This window comes from Canis lupus, chromosome 23 (assembly GCF_003254725.2).
Source record: "Canis lupus dingo isolate Sandy chromosome 23, ASM325472v2, whole genome shotgun sequence".
In the NCBI taxonomy this organism is placed as follows: Eukaryota; Metazoa; Chordata; class Mammalia; order Carnivora; family Canidae; genus Canis; species Canis lupus.
Window position 1 is genome coordinate 10,577,341 of NC_064265.1, and position 14,362 is coordinate 10,591,702.

At 42.8% G+C, this 14,362-nt stretch overlaps 1 long non-coding RNA gene across 3 annotated transcripts in view; it reads right to left on the reverse strand.

The window, feature by feature from the left end:
• The window catches only part of LOC112668718 (uncharacterized), an 81,386-nt gene extending 74,967 nt beyond the window's left edge, over nucleotides 1-6,419 (reverse strand). For all 3 annotated transcript variants that reach the window (XR_003141825.3, XR_004808572.2, XR_004808573.2), the window contains exon 1: nucleotides 6,250-6,419. This is a non-coding gene — a long non-coding RNA (uncharacterized LOC112668718). The remainder of the gene's footprint in view (nucleotides 1-6,249) is intronic.
• Between the last annotated feature and the right edge of the window lie 7,943 nt (nucleotides 6,420-14,362).

Sequence of the window (14,362 nt, forward strand, 5' to 3'; positions counted from 1 at the left end):
CATTTCCTGTATCCATCTTCCTTCCCTTTGCCGAGGCCACCCATTTGTCATACCTGCCCGCCTGTGGGTATCTGCTCTGGGGCCATGATGTGCTTACTACCAGGTAGCATTTCTCTGTTGGGCACTCTCTGCCCAGAGAGAGGTCCCAGTGACATTTCCCAAGGCCCACTTCACACAAGAGAGGTTTGGGTCCTGCAGCAGAGCTATCATTTCTCTTCCAATGACTAAGAGAGAAGAAAAGATCTGGAATGAAAGGGTAGCAAACAGAATGATGAAAAAGTAAAAATTTAATTCAGCATCTAAAAAGCTATAGCTGAGAAAGGAGGAAATGCTGGCTCCAAGCTAATGTTCCATGTGCTTGTCAGCATAATCTTGTTGCTATTCAACCTGATGTGTAGAGACATCTCACAGTTGAGCTGCTGACTAGCCACAGTTGTAGCTCTTGCTCTGGTCTCTCCATCTGCCAGGCTTGCAGGGTGCAGTCCAGCCCCCTTTGTCCATGTCCCTGCTGCTTCTGTGACCATGGCTGCCTTAGGTGGTTCTCCTGGCAGTAGTCTTGAGGCAAGAATTCAAAAGGAAATTGTTTGAGAAGTGACCTCAGGAAACACTGAAGGGGAGTGAGGAAGTGAGGTGGGGAAGGAAAGAAAGTCAATAAAGAATGTGTTATCAAACCTATTACTGTGAATGAGAGAGACCCAGCCCCCTCAGAGGCTTCATACAAACAGCATAATGTGCACTTCCAAGCTGTTCCACTGGAGGGGCAAAATGTTGGGGCATCTCTCCTCCAATGCCCATCCACCACAGGCTGAGGGCTGTTTCTGGGTCCTAGCTCATCAGCACTTCTACAGCCTGCCTAGCACACTTCCAAGAGAAAGCCTCAGGCCAAGAGCTGTACGTGCATTCAGTAAGCAGCTGTACCATACAGTGGACAGTGAGCTCAGGAATATGGGTAGTGCACCCACCGACACTGCTACTATTCTTAATCCCCATTTTGCCTGGCAAACTTGCATTTATGTTTCAGGACCCAGGTGAAATGTGACCTTCTCTGAGATATCACCTCCTTCTTCACTGTCTCTCCACAAAGAAGAAATGAATAGCTTTTTCCTCTAAGTTTTACTAGCATTTTACACACATTTTAATTAAACCAGCAACCATGTTTGTTTGTTTTTTTCTATTTTGTTGGACTATTCTTTTCCCCAAGCAAACTGCACAATACTAATGAAGAGATCAAGTTTGAACCATCCTGGCATCTTAGTCTCTTCTCCCATTTATAATTTGTATTTACTGAGCATATGTTCTGTGGCAAACACTGTTTTAAGTATTGGGGACACAGAAGTAGGAAAAAAATACTAGGTCCCTGCTTTCTTAATTTTAACAGTTGTGTGTGTGTGTGTGTGTGTCAAAAGATGACAGATAAAAACAAACATATAATATGTTAGTGGTGATAAATACAATGAAGAAAAATAGAGCCAGGTATGAAATAGAAACTAAATGTGTTGAGGGTAGTCGTTTATTTGGGATGGTCAGGGGAAGGCCTACTCTGATAAAATAGCATTTGAATGTGGATGTTGGATAAAGTAAGAGAGTGATCCATTAGGATATTTGCAGAAAAGGTAATCTGGACAAAAAAAAAATCAAATGTGCAAAGGCTCTGTAGTAAAAGCATGCTAAGATATGTTTTGAGAACAGCAGGAAGTGCATAATGCATGCCCAGCTCATGGTTGGTTTCCTGGTGCATGACTGTAAGATCCACTTGCGATCTCTTCTGAGTTGGCCAAGCTGCTCCTCATCCTATACACATCTCAAGCACCACATTTATCATAGGATACTACAAACATTTGCAATATCATCAGGTAAGAATGGTGTCTTTTGATCATTTTTGTGTCCTTGGTGCCACTCAGTACCCAATCTGTTGTCTGTGCTGAATAGGTTCCTTAAATTAAAGTCATCATTATTCTCCATCTCAAACTTGGGAAAATAGGGATCAAGTGACAGAAAGCACTCTTCAAAGAGCATACTTGCTTGCAAATTAAGATGCCTATGGATATTGGGAACTAGATACAGATTTTTCTTTTACATTTTAACTTCTTATTTCTTCAACATTTTCTCTGCCCATCCTGAGCTTGGTGGTTTCTTTATTTTTTTTTCCAGTTTTATTGAAGAAATAATTATATATATCACCATGTAAGTTTAAGGTATATAGCATGATAGCTTGATTTACATATGTCATGAAATGATTACAGCAATAGGTTGAGTTAACATCCATCATCTCATATAAATAGAATATTCAGAATTGCTCATGTGAGCAACCATTCTTGGGTGAAACTAGGCACTCTTCTGGGAGTTATAATCCTAAAATGTATAGCTTTTCCCTAAGAGGCATTGGATTGAGGCAAATTGTTGAAAATATTTTACAAGCTGACCAGAGAGAATTTTTGGTGCTTAAAAAAACAATGATGTATTACAACCTTCATGGATGAACACAGCCTTCAGTCCTCTAGAAATCACCAATGATCTAAGCTAGAGCAGAGGCAGCAGCAGCTCAGGTGTTGACTCAGACAGGCCCAAGTGATTGCATGTTAAAGTATTAACAGATGACAGCACATTCCAGAAAAGTGTGCCACGAGCCTTGCCATTAGTAAAGACATTTGGGGTCACAAGAACATCAGTGCTTCATCTGTCTAGCACTCTGTGCCTTTCCTTTGGGCAGTTCCTATTTCAAATATACAACTGAAGGGAGGGGGCTTGGTTAGAGGGTCAGTGACCCCATGAGGGAGGTACGATTAATATTACCATTTTATGAATGAATAGCCCAAGGTTCAGCAAGATGAAGTTTGTGCCCAAATTTACCCAGCTAGAAAATAATAGGGCCAAGGGTTAGACCCAGTTCTTTGTGATTCCAAGGTCCCTTCCCTTCATTGGAAACGACAGGGAGGGGATCCCTGGGTGGCGCAGCGGTTTGGCGCCTGCCTTTGGCCCAGGGCGCGATCCTGGAGACCTGGAATCGAGTCCCACTTCGGGCTCCCGGTGCATGGAGCCTGCTTCTCCGTCTGCCTGTGTCTCTGCCTCTCTCTCTCTCTCTGTGACTATCATAAATAAATAAAAATTTTAAAAAAAATTAAAAAAGGAAATGACAGGGAGTAGAGCAGCAGCAGAATAGAAGTGTTACAAACAGGCACTGGAAGCTGCCATTGAGGCCACATTGTCCCTGTAAGCTCAGGCCCCAGAGCTCAGACAGGAGAAGAAGCAAAGGAACCAAACATTTCCATAGAGTGGAACCAGCTTTAAGAATCAGCCGAAAGGATGCCTGGGTGGCTCAATGGTTAAACATCTGCCTTCGGCTCAGGGCGTGATCCCAGGGTCCTGGGATCGAGTCCGGCATCAGGCTCCCCACAAGGAGCCTGCTTCTCCCTCTGCCTATGTCTCTGCCTCTCTCCGTGTGCCTCTCATGAATAAATAAAATGTCTGAAAAAAAAAAAAAAAGAACCACCTGAAGAAGCTTCAAGGAACCCATATGGATTTTCAAGAGTTACAATTTCTCATAAAGACTCTAGCCTGGGGGGCGGAGGGCAAGGTATAATCTATAAAGGCAATAGAGCAGAACAGTCTACAGCCAGGTCAGGAACCTTTGGGGACAGATGGGAAAGCACTCTCCTTTCCCAGGAAAACAGGAGCCAGATTAAGACCAAGACAAAGTCTGTGGAGACTTGCTTTATACCTAGGAGGCCACTGGAGACAATTCAGAGGGACCCATTTGAAGAAAATATTTATATGGCAATTCTAGTAGGCTCACCCTAGAAGTACTCCCAATTTAAAGTCACCCTTGACCTATCATTTGAATCTCTTCAGAAAGCAACTAGCCCAGCAGAGTATTTCTAAACCCATCAGCAATGAACCTGGTATCAATATTTAATCTCAAGGGGAAGAGATCTATACTGGTCAGGGCTCACTTGGTTCTCAGTGACAGAAACTCATTTCAAAATAGCTTCAGCAAAAGAGGCAAAAATTACTATCTATTAGAACTACAGCATAAGAAGGCAAGACCACCTGGAACCAGGGACACAATGGCAGTCCAATTCCCCCACCTCATCTCTTTCCTCTGCTCTCTGTTAGGAGGGTGCATTTCCTTTCATGAAATGAAACCATGGTTCCCTGGAACTCTAGAACGTGTGCCAACTTCATCATCAAAGAAGAAATCTCCAATTAGATAAATCCCAGAAAAGACCCTTATGTCTCCAACCCAAGACCAATCACTGTTGTCAGGGGCTGAAGCACTGTGACTGGCCACATCAGGTCAAGAGCATGGGTTCCCAGGAATGACAGTCTTTACTAAAACCTCATGCAACTTTAGGTATCAGTTGGAGGAAGAGCCATTCCCTGAAGAGACTAGAGGTATAGCAAAGACAAGGCCCTACAGCAACTGCTGGGAGCTGAGCAGCTATACCCATAGTATCTACATTAGCTCTTAGATATTTCCCCCTCACCAATCCAACTCCATCCCTCTTGGTGGGAAGAAATCTACTAAACCTATTCATTTTGAGAAGTAAAGCCCTGATGTCATCTTTGTTATAAAGAATAGGAACAGAAACAGACTAAAATGTACTGCTTACAGGACTCATGGTGGTTCTCTATTTCACACAACAAGGTCAATAGTAGTGTCCACCTTGCAGATGAGGAAAATGAAATTGAGAAGAGCAAAAGTGATTGCCTTGGGTCACACAGGTAGTCAGTGGATGAAGCAGACATCTTTTCATATTAGTGGCAGTTTTATAGATGAGGATATATTTTCCAACCTATGGAATCTCTCTTCAAGTATATTTGTACACTGGCCTGTTGGTAAGGTACCCATCCTAGGGTAAGCATCTTATTCGGCATTTTGCAGGTTTTTAGTCCTCCCCACCTATGGATATCTGCATAAACATTCATAGCCTGTCTGAAATCCAAACTCATCAGGAAAAATTACCTGAGGCCATTGAATAATGGATTCTTACTTTGTGTCTTTTGTTCTAGTGGGAAGACCCTTTACCAATGATTGTAACATGCTCTGACTGGGCCTTCTTATCAACATAGAATTGACACTCATGCCCTTAGTGCTAATGACCTCCACATTCTAAAAAGATGGCACCTCCCTCATGGCTTCCTAAGAGGCAGCAGCAGTGTTCATTCTATAATCAATCATCAGCCCTGCCCCTGGGTAGTACCTATATGGAAACACTGGGGAGAAGAAAGGAAGTGGGGACCAATGGAGAGTTCTGTGTGGCTTTTTGGTAAGCACAGTGTCCCTGTCAAGACTAAATGACATGCCTCCCCACTAATGATGGGGAGATAGGAGAAATTTCTCTTCACACCAGTGGGCAGAATGGATCAGGAAAATCACTCATGGATATTTGGGATATCTATAAGAAGAAAAGATTTCATCTCCTCCCTGGCTTTCTCTAGCGCTGACAACAGGCAGAGAGGAACATGTTTGGAGAGTGCTCAGGGAATTTGTAAATGTCTCCTGAAGGTGAAGAGTACATGTGAACATCTTCATCTTATTTGAAGAAAAGACTCATAAGAGTTCCCAGGAAGAAAAAAAAGGGGGGCATCTTCACTTCAACAGAAGAAACACAGAGGTAAAAGGGGAGGCAGGAAGTATGGGGCTGCCCGAGTGTCCCCCAGGCAAGAGAGGAGACATTCCTTCTGAAAGGATATTTGGACCTGAACTGCCTGTGGGGAGACATGGTCACCTCTGAAGAGTCTTTAGCAGTAGAAAGAGATGGAACAAAACTGAGTATTGCTCCCAGGAAAACCACATACTCTATTCAGAGATGGCCATATCCAAAAAGACCTCAAGCTTCTGACAGAACCGGATTGAACCAGAGAAAAACCAAGACCACCTCACCACATAAGAGTCATATAAGTTGGCCCCTTCTTCCCATTCTTCCCCCACTGCCTCAGTGCAGAAAGCTAGAAACAGAGGGAGGGGGAATAAGGGAAAAGAAGACCATGTTTTTCATCCATATAAGTTCTCTGAGCCACAAGTCTAGACAGCAGTGGCAGAGGAGAAATGGCATTGGATAGAAAATTGGTGCTTTTAATGGGACCTGGTTGTGTTTAATCACTGGACGTGGCCAGAAAGTTATGGAATCTGCCAAGATAAATTAGAGATCAAAGAAGTAGATATTACAGAGCACAGCAATGAGTAGGAAAAAAAAAATCTTGTGTTTATATCTCTACCACACTGAGTGTTCTCAATGAACCACTTACATTTGGATTCTCTTAATTGACCCATTTTCTCTAATCCTGTTGAACAGTTCAAAGCTCTTCTTTGCTTCTGTGTGGCTTATTTTCTCTTAGCAGACAGACTTTCTCTGGGTGGCTAGGAAGAAGGCCAGCATTCTCCAATTCCTTATTGATCCATAACCCCAGGGATAGGGCCCTTCTCCAACACCAACTGAAAAATCTGAGAAGGACCCTGATTGGTCTTACTTGGGTCACATGACTCCCTATGAAGGGATCAGAGAGTCTCCTGACTGCCTGCCCCCACCCATCATGTTTGAAGCTAGAGATGTGCAATCCCCCAGACCAAGGAAGGAGAGTGTTGGAACAGACAAAATACTACTGATGTCCTATGTGACACCAACATGTGTCTTAAGGAAGAAGGGCTTTCATTCTTTCTGACATCTTGGAATTCTTATCTTTCTACACACTTCTAAAAGATAGTTTAAATCATCAGGGGTTTTTAAAAACTCTTTAACAGGGGTGCCTGAGTAGTTCAGTCAGTTAAGCATCCAGCTAAGGTCATGATCTGGGGTTGTGAAATTAAGCTACGTGTCAGGCTTTGTGCTGGGCATGGAGCCTGCTTAGGATTCTATCTCTCCCTCTACTCCTCTCCCCCTACCATAATTCTGGTATACATACTTGATCTCTCTTTCAACCAAAAAAAAAAAAAAAACCCAAAAAAACAAAAAACCCTCCCTTTTTTTTTTAAAACAGAATCACGTGATTATGAAAGAGAATAAATATGAATGGTAACAATTTCTTTATTTTCCCAAAAGTTATAAAGGCCCATTGGCAGGAAAAAAGAAAAAGAAAAGGAAAACTGTCTGGCCATCTCTTTTCTTTCCTTGGACAACAACCAGGGCACCTGGAAAAAAGCTAATTTTCCTTTCAGTGGAATTTAGTTCACTTATTTGTATCTTGAAATATCTGGAAAAGTTAATCATAACTAGTATCCAAATATCTAAGCAGGACATTAAAAAGAATCAATTACTCTTCAATCCACCTCCACCCCTGAGACCTCCAGTTTGGTCTTTAGTTCAAGGTACAAAAGATTAACTCATAGGATTTCAGAAAGGTGCTAGAGATACACAAAATAGCATATTGCTAAATATTCCTCTTCCTTTCTTACAAGACTAATCACAAAAGCTATGCCCTCTCTGACCGGCCACCTGCCCAAACCTAAGTAGAACTGATCACATCCATTTTTGTGTCCCTACCATTGTTCTGAAGTCTATTAATCATACCAGGAAGGATGTAATGGTGGCCATGTTCATTTATCTCTCTCCCTCTCCCTGGCTATGGATTTCCTAGGGGTTAAGGTTCAGTGTGATTCACCTCTGTGTTCTCAACCTACATCTGGGAGTGTGGCACAAGTGGCAATCTCTGGGATGGATTGATAGATGGATGAGTAGGTGGATAATGTCAAGAGTGTAGGTGGTCCATGAATATGAAAGCCCAAAGATATGTTACTGATCCAGGCCAGGCAGTCTCTTTTTAGACCTGCACTGTCTGGCTTGTGTAGCCACTATTTGTGGCTTTTTAAATTTAAATGAATTAAAAGTAAACAAAGTTAAAAATTCAATTCCTCAGTCATATTAGCCACATTTCAAGTTCTCACTAGCTACACTAGCTAGTGATTACTGTTTGGAAGGCACAGATTATAGAGCATTTCCTTCATCACAGTAAGTTCTATAGAGCAGTTTAATAGAAACCAAAAGTACACGCAGACTGACCCAACAGCATGTTAGTAATCAAAGCAATGCAAATAAGAAGCAGAAAGGACCAAATGCCAGATGACAAGGCCAACCGGCAGAGATCAGAATTTCTACAGAAACCTCGGAAGACAAATGAGGTAAGTTTTGGGGATCCCACTGGACTGCCTGCCTCTTCCCAGGCAGGAACCAAAGTCCAGCCAGTGGGAAGGGGTAAATAGGAATAGAAGGCTGGAGTGAGGAACACAGCAGCTAAGAACAAGTGTAGATTTGCCCTGCACCTTCTCTTTTCCAGGGGAGCCCTCATACTTTTGAGTACAAACTTGTCAGGGGAGAAGCAGAGATAAAGAAAAACAAAATCAGAGCATCTGGACATGTCAGTTGGTTGAGTGTCCAACTCTTGGTTTCAGCTTGCGTCCTGGTCTTGAGGTCATGGGATCGGGCCAGGTGTTGGACTCCATATTGGGCATCCTGCCTGCTTGGGATTTTCTGTCCCCTTCTCCTTCTGCCCCTTCTCTCTCTCTCTCAAAAATAAATAAATAAATAAATAAATAAATAAATAAATAAATAAATAAATTTAAAAAATTAAAAAAAATTTTAAAACCCACAAAGAAAAACAAAGTCACTTAAGTAATTCTTTCTAGCAAGCCCTTAATCTTGTTTTTTCTCTTGATGAAAAGAAGCCAAGAATAAAGATGTGGAAGGAATTGGACTGAACATTCAACCCAGAATTTGCCTATGTATAGATGTCCCAGAATTCAACCATTCTCCTGGGTGAGGCTTGGTGAACTTACCCTATTATCTTTGCTTACCCTATCCCTGGCCCAGTATCTGGCCCAGAGTTGGTATACAGAAAATGTTGTTGAATTAATTGATTACTCCCCTTTCATGACATAAAGAAACAGTCTAGTTGCCCAGAAAAATGTTCATTTGTTAAATGTGGGCAAGAAGGGAAACGATATATCATTTAAGCCAGTGGCTGCTAAAGGACAACATCAAAAGTCTTGGTCCTGACGCCGGTTTGAATTCGGCCAGTAACTAGCTATGCTCCTTGGTCCTCAGTTTCCTAACCTGTGAAATGGAGCACTTGTTCTGATGTGCTCCACGGCCTTCTCAGCTTGGTGACAATGGGCTATGTGTTTACTCTTCCTAAAAGTGCACAAGAACTATTTCTGTTTTCTTTTTGGTGGGGATAAAGGATTTTATTAAGGGATTTAATTAATCCTTCTCCCCATCAAAGGTGAGTTTTGGAGCATCCCCAGTCTGACTGGGGCCAGCGTCAGTGACCTGTAATTAAGTTGTAAATCTGTTCATGATTGAGCAAATGTTTGCCAGAGACCACAGGCTGGGGAGAAGTCTTCCCTAACTACAGGGGAAAACTGGAAGCCTGCCTGGGTGACGACTTATGATGCAGAGGGGAGAAGAATGTGGAGCTCTGAGAATGGGCTAATGTAGAATTGCAGGGAAGAAATTTAAACAAAAACAACAACAAAAAAACAAGGAAGCAGGCATCTTCTGGTGGGTAAGCAAAAAAAAAAAAAAAGAGGCAGGGAATAACATATAAAGCTATCTACATATCTTGTACTTCACACATTTATTTTGTTTTTACAAAATACAAAAACGAAAACAAATGCTAGTGAGTTCAATACCATTATACTCATTTTTATAGATGAACCTGAGGTCAGGAGAGGTTTGGTTTGCTTCATCCATGTTGCTGAGAGCCTACTGTGTACTAGGAACAGGTTACATAGCAGCAAACATGATAAACATATTCTCAGCCTTTGTGAAACTTAGAGTCCAATGAGCTCTCAGATACTGAACAAATGATGACCCAAATAATTATGTACGGTTGACCCTTGATAACACAGGAGTTAGAGGCACCACCCCTCTCCTCTGCACAGTTGAAAATCTGTGTATAATAATATACTATTGCCAGGAAGCCTTACTGATAACATAAATATTTGGGGATCATCTGAGTGGCTCAGTGGTTGAGCATCTGCCTTCAGCTAAGGGCATGATCCCGAGGTCCTAGGATCAAGTCCCGCATCAGGCTCCCTGAGGGGATCCTGCTTCTCCTTCTGCCTATGTCTCTGCCTCTCTCTGTGTCTCTCATAAATAAATAAATAAAATCTTTAAATTAAAAAGACAATAACAGTTGATTAACACATATTTTGTGTATTATATGTATTATATTCTTTATTCTTAAAGCGAACCAGAGAAAAAAGAAAATCATGAGAAAGAAAAAGTACATTTACAGTACTGTGCTGTAAAAAAAATCCACGGGTAAATGGATCCATGCAATTCAAGCCCATGCTATTCAAGGGCCAACTGTGATTATAATGATGTGACATTCCCTAAAAGGAAAAGGCTAGAGTGTTCACTAGGTTCCAGGCTGCCTAACTATCTAACTGGATGCAGAGATCAGAGAAGAGCTCTGGGGAAATAAGTGGAGACCGAAAGGGTCTGGGAGAGGGACCAGGTGAAACAAATGGGGGCAAGAGGAGAGTCTCTTAGCTGAGTAACCTCAGAGAGTTCCCCCCTAATCTCTCAGACCGTGCCAGAACCCCTGGTAGTGCATTGTTCCTCTTTCTAGCCCTCAGCTAGTTTGCAATTACATAATAGCTTTGGGGATTTTTAGATTGATGTCTGCCTTCTGCAGTAAGCACAGCTATAGGAGAGCTTTTGGTCTCCACATAATGCTGAGCACCAAACCCAGGACCAGCACAGAGAAGATGCCTGATACCATTTACTGAGTAAATGAATAAAGCTGACAAGTATGGGAAATTTGGTAATTAAAGAAAAATGGGATATCAGTTGATCATAATTATAAAAACCTGACCTGTGGTTAGTATGGGTCTTTAGCACATTGCCTAACACCTAGTGTTTATGCTGTAAATGGCGGTTATCAAAGAATAACTACAAGGTAACTGTAAGCAACCTAGAGCTATACAAATACCTGAAACTCATAAGCTATCAGCACCAACTTTTGAAAACCTCCGTACCACCTTCTCAGTTTTTGATCTGTACCATCTGGACAATTATTTGCTCAATATTTTTCTTTAAATCAACCCAATGTATTACTTTGATAAATTAAATGGAAAAAATAATCAGTTTTTTTAATAAAGGAGAACTGCAATAAACATAGGGGAATCAAAACTGTTTTGACTAAATTCAGATATTAATGTCTGAGAAATGTTCTTTTCCTGAGGCCTGCTCTCCCTGGGTCAAAAGAGAAGAAATAACTAAAGAAACTTCTTTATGTGGATAGAAACTGATCCCAGTTAGAAGGAAGGAAGTACAGGAAGAAAGGTAGTGAAACTAAAAAGTTAAATATAAAAAACTATGGACTGTTTAGACCAAGAGTAATAATAACATGACATACGTAGAAGTGAAATATATGACAATGAGAGTGAAAGGCAGGACAGAGATACATGGATTTAAACTGTTGTAAGGGTCTTGTGCTATTCAGGATGTGGTAAAAATACTGATTTAAGATAGACTACAATAAGTTAAAGACACACTTTATAATTTCTAGAGTAACAACTAAAACAATGATACTGTGAAACACAGCAGAAAAGCTAATATGAGAGAGAAAATGGAAGAAAAAGAGGAAAAATAGCAAAGGTATGTTGCTGAGGTGGATAAGAGGCTAGCACCAATTTGAGATTTTGGTGTGTCTAAAAGAAACTTAGCAAGAAAACAAGCTTTGTGCTTTCAATTCAACATTTTCTAAAGCTGCATCTATGATCCATCAGAAATCCCCAGTGAGGTAGGTACCAGAGTTTAAAACCTGGCTCACCCAAGGGATGTGACAAGGAGGCTATCTCCTTATTCGGAATGATGTTTATAGTCGCATGTCCATACCCTCCTCCCTTTTCTCAGGGGCAAATCTCAGGGCAGAATTGGGCTCCACATACTTTATATTAGAGGCAGATACTGCTTCTAACCAGAGGCCCTCCTTCTGACCAGTGATTTTCAAGTACAGGTGATTTTGCCACCAAAGGATATTTAGCAATGTCTGGAAATATTTTTGGTTATCAATTTGAGGGACTGCTACTAGCACCTAGATGCCAGGGATGCTGCTAAATCCTACCATGCACAGGACATCCCTGAAAAACAAAGAATTTTCAGGCCCCAGAATGTCAATAATGCTGAGGTTGAGAAACTCTGCTTTAGGACACAATTAACCACAACACCAAAGTGGAGGCTTGCGTTGAAGCCAAGAGGAAAGGAGTTAGCAACATGGACTGTACTGGTCCTGAATTCCAGACCAGGAGAAAAAAAATTTCAGCCTTGCTTCCCCAGGCTCAAATCAGATCATCATTAACACCAAGGCTCTTCTCAGCAACTTCGGTCACTGATTCTAGAACACAGATAAAGCTCTAATATCACATAGTCGAAGTCCTGGAAATTAGGTAAAGATGCTTCTGCACCATCAAACTGTAGAGAGACAGCATTGTGTGATACAGTTAAGAGATGCTGTTTTGCACAGTGCATCCACAAGGTCTACAATAAGTAAATCAATAACATCCCTAATTATAGAGGACCCAGCGGTCAATTTTGTGCTTCGGGCAGGCTCTCAGGGAGACGGAGTCGTTTTACTCATCTTTGCTTTACTTGGTTCTTTGCTTTACTTGGTGTGTTCTTTCTTTCGTTGGCAGCTGTTGATTGCACCTTCCAATACTCACCTGGGAACCTGCTACCAGGCACAGCCGCCACACTCGCCTCCTCCTTGGCCAGAGTGGAGGCTCCTGGAGCTAATGTGCTTCCTCCACAGTAATGCCAAGCCTCAGGGAATCTGCCCTCCTGTTTCCTGCTGACAGCTAGGGCTCTGCAGAGCTTCAGAGACAAGAAAGCAAAGCTCCCCAGAGTCCCAGTGCTCTTGGCAGGCATCCCCAGGGATTCAGGGCAGGTGAAGAATTCTCATAGGGGCAGGCTTTCCTCCCACTCGATGGTGGCATATGTGAAGCGTGAGGAGAGTAGGGCAGCTGTACGTAAGGCCAGGGAACAGAGGGGAGGGCTAACACTCCTCCGAGACTGCTCATGTCCCCAGCCTCTGTCCTGACCTGGAGTCTCCCTATTGCTTCTCCCTATTGCTTCTCCAAAAGCAGCAGCCTTGGGAGGTGTAGCCTGTACCCTTGAGGTAGGCAGTATATATAGCTATGCTGAGATCATGCTGGTTGGTTACTCAGCTGGGACTGGTTTGACACTGAAGCTGTTGCTGTTTGTGGTCAGTTTGCCCTCTTGGGCAGCTCATCCACAGCTGGAGCTAACACCTGGGGCAGACTGCACCACGCTCTGGGCCTGCATCTATGGGGAGCAACCACCACTGGAGCCTCCCACAATTACCCCAAATTCAGCTTGTCTGCAAGTTCATCTTCCCCTAAACCTGCCCTTCCTCCTGCCTTGGGCAATGTGTTGAAGCTAGAAACTTGAGAGCCACACTCCATCCTGCCCGGCTCCTGCACCCAACCACTCACCAGACACAGCTAATTTTACCCTTTGCTCTCTCTCATGTCCATTCTCTCCTCACTCCCCCTCCTCCATTCCCATTGCCTGGTCTTTTTCTACATGGGTCATCTCTTACCTGAATGACTGGAGGGTCCCCAGCTGGTGTCCCTCACTTTCTACCTCCTACCTGACTGTATGGCCTTCTATGGACACATGGATGTACAACATCTTCCCTTGTGACTTTTTTTTTTTTCCAGAAACATCATTCTGATGATGTTTCCTTCCACCCTTCTGCTTAAAATCCTTGGAAGGTATGTTCTAGTTTCCAGAAAACTCCAAATTCCTATGTAGTGGATAGAAGTCCTATTGGAATCTGACCCCTTTTCCCTTGAGCTCATCTTTGACCAGTCAAACCCCAGGGAGTAATAATTAGACGAGTTAGTCACAGAGGGCAAAACTTTTTGGCCTCATAGTTTATCTATTTTCAAGGTCATTCATGCAGAGGAAGCCATCTATGCTAGAGAAGCCAGAGTTGAAGCCTCCTGGCTCAGATTCTACAGAGCAACGGCATCCACTGCTGGCCCCAACCCCTGTTCATGGTCCTACACCCCTCAAGAGAGCCTCTCTCAGTATTCCAGACTCCTGCCAGGCCATGCCTCTCCCACAATCACATCTGACGGACAGTAGGAGCTTTGAGCTCCTACTGTATGTTCCAGGTACCATGCTAAGTCCACCACCTGCCTGTCTCGTTAATCTCCACCGCATCCCTATGAGACTGTATAATAATTAGCCCCATTTTGCAGATGACCAACTTGAGATCCAGAGGTCAAGTAGCTTGCCTAAGATCCCACGATGGAAAGTGGCAGAGCTGGAGTTCATAACCACAAGCATGCCCTACACCAGGAGACCATATTGTTTCCTGGGTTCAGGAACCC